Here is a 7938-nt window from a genome sequence, read left to right on the forward strand (position 1 = left end):
TTCCGCCCTGTGGGCACTAAGAGAGCCTCTTTTTGCAAGCACATTATGAGTTCGGCCAGGCCCATAATGGGGCTGCCGGGTGGTGAGGGACGGGGTCCGACATATACGAACGGACCACCCGTCGAAAAATTCCTGAGGATTTTTCGACCCGTTCGGATTCGAACCCGGGTCCCCAGAGCGATAGGCTGCCACCTTGACCGCTCGGCCATCCGGCCGCTAATTTTTGGAGTTAAAGTTCAAGAAGGTGAGGAGATAGAGGGGATGAATCACTTGTCATATCTAGAGGGGAATCAGATTTAATGGCGATTTTACTCGTATTAGCATTTAAATTTTGTTTAAAAAAACTCATCTCTACACTCAAAACTAAAGCGAGATTTAACATGAAAAAAAATCTCTTATGATGTGTTTTTTTTTTTTTTTTGCCAGAAATCCTTAATTAAGCCTGTACTTCACGTTAAAAGTTGGATTTTGGTAATTCGTTATTTCTATAGACAGCACTTTTCATCATTCTTCTGTATTTAACAAATGAAGATGTAAATTTACATATACGGTTCTACTACTCTGTTGGGTTACAAGTTTAAAACACGTTTCCTTTATTAGCTATAAAATTTATTTTCTATTGTTAATTTTAAAGCCTTTCTAATGCATACAGAAGTGAGTAATACTTAGGCCAAGCTTTCGAGTTAATAAAAAAAAAGACTTGGTAAATAAATAAATAGCCAGGGGCGCTTTTGACAGTGCTGGCTGTTGGCGTGTTTTTTGACTATCCACAATTCAACTGTTTGCCATTAGGCTATATTGAGGATGTCTTTTTCTACCCTAATACTTTCTTTTTTTAATTTTGTTCTTTTTACTTATTATTGGAGGAGTCTTAATCCGGGTCCAATGTCCACCACCTTCCTTCTGCTGGTCAACTTCGTCGATCTCCAAGCGAACCTACATTGAAATCATCTCGATTGGACGATTATTTTGCATGGCAGGATATTTCTTCTCAAATTCCTCAGAAGATTCTGTGTTTTCTTGAGGAACGTTTTGATACTATTCTATCGAAACTGGAAGAATTGTCATCGAAATTTGACTGGTTGTCTAATTTACATAAGGAGTATGACGAATGTCTAACCCACCTGGAAGGAGAAGTTACCGAACTTTCGACTTTTAGAACTGTATGTATGGTTAATTTTTCTCTTCAGAATTATTATATAGACTATTCTTTTTATTAAGTTATCGAATATCGGAAACTCGGCTTGTATTGTTCGATCTCTATACTCAATACTTGAGGAAATTAAGGAGTTTCTGTCCTCGCGCATTAGTTTTTGATGATTTGTTAATTAATTCCTATAAACGGGTTCCTTTTTTTGTTGAATCCAGATTTATTTTTATATGAACAATTTGCTAAAAAAAAAAAAACAAAAAGTTTATGGGAAAACTGCAAGAATGAGACTTCCCAGTTTTCCCATAAACTGGGTTCTTCGGAATTGTTGTTTACTATCAGATCGTCGGAGTTAGATTTAATTGTAGGAAAGCTTTTGTTCACTTATTTATAGCTTGATAATTGTTCTTGTTTATTTGACAATAGATCTTTATGATGATAACTAAAATGTGAATTAGTTGAGGATTTTTTCTCAGGATGATAGTTATTTTAGGAAACACGAATGCTAGAATAGGCGAGGAATTGGATAATTTTTACGCCGGGTTTAATACCCGGCGTAAAAATACTAATGCTTTAAATTCCCGAATATCTAATGATTTAAATATTAAATCAAAGAGGAAAAGTTTTTTTTTAAATATATTTTAAACGGTCGACGTGTCTCCGACTATCCGGCTGAATTTACTTTTCTTTCGACAGTTGGTCTATCTGTTATAGATCAGTTCGTCATATATTTCGGTTAAAAGGACCTTTCTGTTGGATGTGCAGAGTGATAAACTATTAACTTCGGCTTTACGATCTGGAATGGTTAAGAAAAATGTTTCTTTACTAGCAGATAAGCCCGGCGTTGTTCGGACAAAAAGTAACGATAGCGAAGATTAAGATTATTACATTATAGCCAATCTTACCCGTTTTCTCAGAATGTAAGAATTAGGTTGCCGTTTCCAGACTAATTAGAAAATTTTTAGATGGGTCTAAAAATATGTTCGATTTCTCGCAAAATCGCAAAAAACCGCATCTGCGCCTGTAAATCTTGCATGTCGCTTTCTCTTAACACTTCAATTGTTACTTAACCACCACTCCCCGCGGGGGGAATTTAGAAAAATCGCTTCTTAGTGTACATTCTCGTGACGTACCCTATTAAAACGTAATCAAAAACACAAAAAACCTCATCTAAAATAGTATAATAGAAGCCGAGTTCTTCACGGTAAGCCTTAATCCTGTTCCTCTCTCCCGCGGGGGAAATTTCGAAAAATCCCTTCTTAGTATACGTTCTCATGACGCACCCTAACTGTGTACCAAATTTCAACCTTAACTCCTAACCGTTTGGGCTCTGCGCTTCTTATTATTATTCGGAGTGGCTATTTCAAAGGGCAATTTTGGTAACTAAAAATAATATTGTCGACGATATCAACTTTAATATTCAAAAGAAAATTCAGAACTGGCAAGAGCTCCTCCTCTTTTAAGTTTGGGCATTGTATAAAATATAAATCAAATCAACTTTTTATTAACAAATACACTAAGTACACTTTATTTTCAATTTATATTCAGTCACTGTATCACTTTAACTACTCACACTTCACCGTTTGTTTTTATTCACTCACTGCACTACTTTGGAATTTTCGGTTCTTCCCTTCGTCACTGATAAGAAACTGATGTTCGAACCCACGACGGATCTTGCTTTATACACCCCCACCAATGGGTAGTCCCATCTGTATAAAAAAGGCTTCGAATGGTCCACAATGATCTGGGATGTTCCCGAACGTTCCAGAACATTTTGGAATGTTGTGGAATGCTCTCGAATGTTCTGGACTGGTCTAGAAATTTCTAGAGGGTGAAACTTCCAGCCCTTATATCTTCAACAGCACGCCCTTCAGGTAAAAACGGGAACCTTCTTCATGGATGGGGGATAGAGGGCTACCACACCATATAACTCCCTTGATCGTACCGGAACTCGTTTCAGTTTTAGAGACACGCACATTGTACTTACCTTTATAATATACAGTAAAACCTGTCTATGGCGACCACCCATGGTTCCTTCAAAAAGTGGTCTTTTAGACAGGTGGTCGTCCAATAGAGGTGGTGCTGTAATACCGTATTTCCGTACGTATTTTGCGCACTTTTTAGCCATTTCTACTAAGCAAAACTCGAGGCTAGCAAAAAGAAGCGAATTTTTTCAACAATAAGGCTATATTGGTATTGTATTTTATTCTTATCGGATAACCCGATTTACAGGAGTCGTCATGATATTATAAGACAGATTAAACACCAATATTTTAAAGATTAATACAATACTCGCATTTTCTCGATTATAATGCACACTTTCTTTTTTCCGACTTAATTAATTCGACTCGGTTCTTTTCGTTCGCTCCTCAGTTACGTGTATTACGTCATCAATATACAAGCGCGTCCTATCTCTCCATCACTTTGCTTTTGGTTTTCGTTAGTTTAATCTTATTTTAACTTTAAAAATACTGTATTTTTTAATATTTAATATTTTCTTAATTAATTAAGTACAATAAGAAAAATTATTAATTAATAATAAAACGATTTTATTATTTTTTCTCATTATACGATTTCATTACAATCGCGGAATCGAAAAAGGAAGTAAAACTGATTTTTGCATTAATGCGTTTATTGTTTTTTGAATATTTTGCCTGCGAAAATTACTTGGATATTATTTTTCTAAAAATATCGTGGAAATAAGGTAGGTTGATACAGAAACTATTTATCGCACGTGTACTGTATATGAGCTTCAAAATAAATAAATAAAAATAGATTTTATCAAACGATGAGATCAGCCGATTAATTGTATCGTGTACAATATTTTACACCCCCAAGGAAAATACTGTAGGTCTAGGGTAAAATAAATTTTGTTTTCCCACAGTTAAACTTCGCCGCTAATTGCTGTTGTGATAACTTTAATACGATCTTCTAACGACAGCACTTTGCATTTCGGACATTTTCCAACAAACTGAAATGAATTTCCTTTGTTGCTAGACTAATTTATTAACACCTGCACCTAATTTCGAGGGTGGGAGAAGTGCCCGGGATGGGTTCGAACGAGAGTTTAGACTAATTCATTATATTAGGAGGCGGAAACGTTGTTCAGATGGGTTCTTACAATAGTTTAGACCAGATACATTCGCGAAAGTGGTCGCTTATTACAGGTGTTGTGTGTTGTTTCGGACCAAAAATCGATGCCCGCGGTCGCGTTACACAGGTGATCGTTTAATACAGGTAACTTATACAAAGACTCTATGGATAAACTATTCAATGCCAGAAATTTTTGCCCGCTTTGACAGGTGCCCATCGAATGGAGGTGGTTGCCTAAGCTGTTTTTACTGTATATTGATTGATGATGATTACCATTTGAGAAACAATGTTTTGGTCCTCAGTGTCTACATTTAAAGAATACAAAGAACAGAGTATTACGAATGAATTGGACGAACACTGCAAATTAAACTCGCAATTATTGAGGACTAAAAATACTAGATTTTTGGTCATTAATAAATTTCGAATTAAGAAACCATGCAAAAATGCTATATCGCCTTCGGATTGGTCGAATTATTTGAGAGAGTATTTCGCTGGATCTAATACAGTAATTTATTGATCATCTAAAAGAAACATTATTACTAATCACTTTGAATGAATTAAAATCATTAAAATCCCGGTCCCGATAATATAAGGAATGAAATGATAAAATACCTTTCTACAGAAATATTGGATATGTTTAATTCCTTTTGGTCTAGTTGCTCTTTTCCTTTATCTTGGAAACAAATCGCTTTAAGGATGATGTATAAGAGGGGAGAGTAAGTAGGCATTTATAGACCAATTGCTTTAATTAGCGTATTTAGAAAGGTTTTTCCAACTATTATGTTAAATCGTCTCCGGAATTGGACGAATGAGTTTAATATTGTTACACCTCTCCAAGGAACATTTATTAAAAATTGAGGTGTCGAATACAATTTGTTTATTTTGGTTGGTCTTACTTAAATATCACTTTCGAGGAAACGAAGGAAATTATATACTGCTTTTCTTAAGAAATCTTTCGATACAGTCAATCGTGATTTGTTATGGTATAAGCTTAGGAGTATTGGTCTTTCTGCGTTTTTCATTAATTTACTTGAGTTTTTTTCTAATACAAGATATCTTATAGAGGATTTTTCATTTTAAACTGATTATGTCGAGTCTAATAGAGGGTTACCTCAAGAAAAACCATTGAATCCGATCTTTTTTGAATGATCTTACCGACCTTCTCAGAGGTCAAAGCTGGCGAGAAGATGGCATTATCTTCTCGGCCCACCAGTGACCAAGCGGTTCCGTTCCCTAAACACTGGGAGTTCGATCCTGGGTTTGCGCCTGGCCAGGACGGGCTGGCCAAGTAGAGTTTTCCGGGTTTTCTCCACGTCTGTAACGCCCGAATAACGCCGGATGCCAGTTACTCTTAAAAATACATCTCGGAACATTGTCTTCCCATGTTGAAATTAACTGTCTTTATGCTGATGTCCTCTTGGTCAATTCAGCTTCTGCGCTTAGAGAAAGACTCTATCTCTTTGAGGTAATGTGAAGATAATCGATTGACAATTAATTAATTCGGAAAAGACAAAAGCTTGTGATTTTTTTAAGTTCACCACCTCTACGATAAAACACAAAATTTCAGTTTAGAAAACTGGAAATTGTGCCAAATTTTAAATATCTAGGTATTGTACAGGGCACATTTTCCTATCATTTAAATAAAAGTTGACTTTATGAAAGGGCTAAAATTTCCAATCTCATCAACCTATTTATTAAAATTAATCTAAAATAATTATTTAATGAAGATACTTTATTTGATTGGACTAAGTATTTTTCACGCTTTTCCAGTTTGGGATGGTATCGTAGTGGACAGATTTTAGACAATACAGTTGTTTTACTTTAAGCAGGTGTTCCATATTAATAATCTGTTTCAAGACCTGCAGTGAGAATGGAACTGGGAAGACCTCTCGCCATTAATCTATACTATTATTATAAAGAGGTAATGTTTGTAAGTTTGTTTGCAGCAGGTAATCTCCGAAACTACTCATCCGATTTCAAAAAGTCTTTCACCAATATTTAGAATGGAACCCCAGGGTGGACATATATGAATGTTTAACGGAATAATATACAGTCTAAATTAAATGATATCATCTATGGTTAAGGCTTTTATGTCCAACAGATGGCGCTACGAGTACGACGCCCTAAGTTTGCTTTTCTGTGAGGTTGAACTAAAGCGGATAATCTTCTGTCTATTTATATAAATAAAAATGTAATGTTTGTTTGTTCCTACCGATTCCTTTGAAATTTTGACACAACGCTGCATTCGAATACGCACGTGTTTTTATATAATATACGTGTCGAAATTCAACCCCACTAAAGGGAGATGGTTAGGATTAAGGCTTACGGTAAAGAACTCTGCTTCTATTTATACTATTTTAGATGCGGGTTTTTGCGTTTTAATAGGGTACGTCAACAGAATGTACACTACAAAGGGATTTTTCGATATTCCCACCGCGGGGGAGATGGACAGGATTAAGGCTTACCGTGAAGAACTTGGCTTCTATTATACTAATTCAGATGCGGTTTTTTGCGTTTTAATAGGATAAGTCAAGAAAATGTACACTAAGGGATTTTCGAAAAATTTTCCCCACCCCCCACGGGGGAAGTGTTATACATTTATAATAGATACATTTTGAGCTACAATAACGCGTGGCGGGGTCTGCTAGTTTATCGATAATTTGTCGGTTTTGGAGGAAACTTATTGACCTACTGGAATACGATTACCGAAAATTGATATACACAAGACTTTCACGGATAAATGATAATTCTTTTTGAATCCATGGCCTGTTATAATTTAATAATTCTTTAACTATAACTAAAAAATACATAATATTGGATTGTCCTCAAATAAAAGTTTGTTACTCCTGGACTGTGATCAACGGACAGATTTATATTGGTCAAAAGATGTTCATTATTTGAGTGAAAGGGGTCGTGGAATGTGGACTCCAGCACTATATTATCTAATTTGAGTTACAAAATAGTCATTTTCTGCACAGCTCAGTTAAACTTAAACGGTAAAATAATTAATCGAAAACTTATTTAATGTCTTGTGTGACACCAAGTGTTTTTGTGGAATGACAGTGATGAAGATGAGAAAACACCTTGATTCTTGTAATATTCTTTTGCACCAAGGTCTGTATAAGAAGGTCAGGACACGTGGGACCTACTGATTGAGCCGCCATTTTGGGGTATTTTGCATCGCATGTTTTAAGCAAACTTGTTCGAGCAGTCTGTTTTATACGACATTAATTAAACAAAAATTGCATAAATCCAGTGATTTTCAGTCGAAAATATAATAATAATTTTGGATGATTACGCAACCCCAATTTTATGTAACTTTTCGATCAAATAGTTTAAAAGAAACAATCAACTATATCATTTTCTGTCGCGATTGAAACTAATTAAATAGGTGCTAAAACTGATGCAATTACGTATATAGACACTTCGTAAAGTGATGCAATAACATCAAAAAAAATTTAAAGTATAATAAAGAATATAATAATATAACAAATTTATAATTATTTTTTAAAAGCACGATTGGCTATAAAATTAAGATAAAATTCAATAGTATTATTAATAAATGTTGTCAATGTAATACTCATTTTATAATAAGTAATAGATGTGTAGATATATTTTTAATTTATAAATAGCTTTCAAAAAATTCCAAAAATAAAATTTAAAATTAAATTATTTGACAATAAACTATATATATA

The sequence above is a fragment of the Centruroides sculpturatus genome, unplaced genomic scaffold (assembly GCF_000671375.1).
Source record: "Centruroides sculpturatus isolate CEXI.00-Female unplaced genomic scaffold, Cexi_2.0 scaffold27, whole genome shotgun sequence".
NCBI lineage: Eukaryota > Metazoa > Arthropoda > Arachnida > Scorpiones > Buthidae > Centruroides > Centruroides sculpturatus.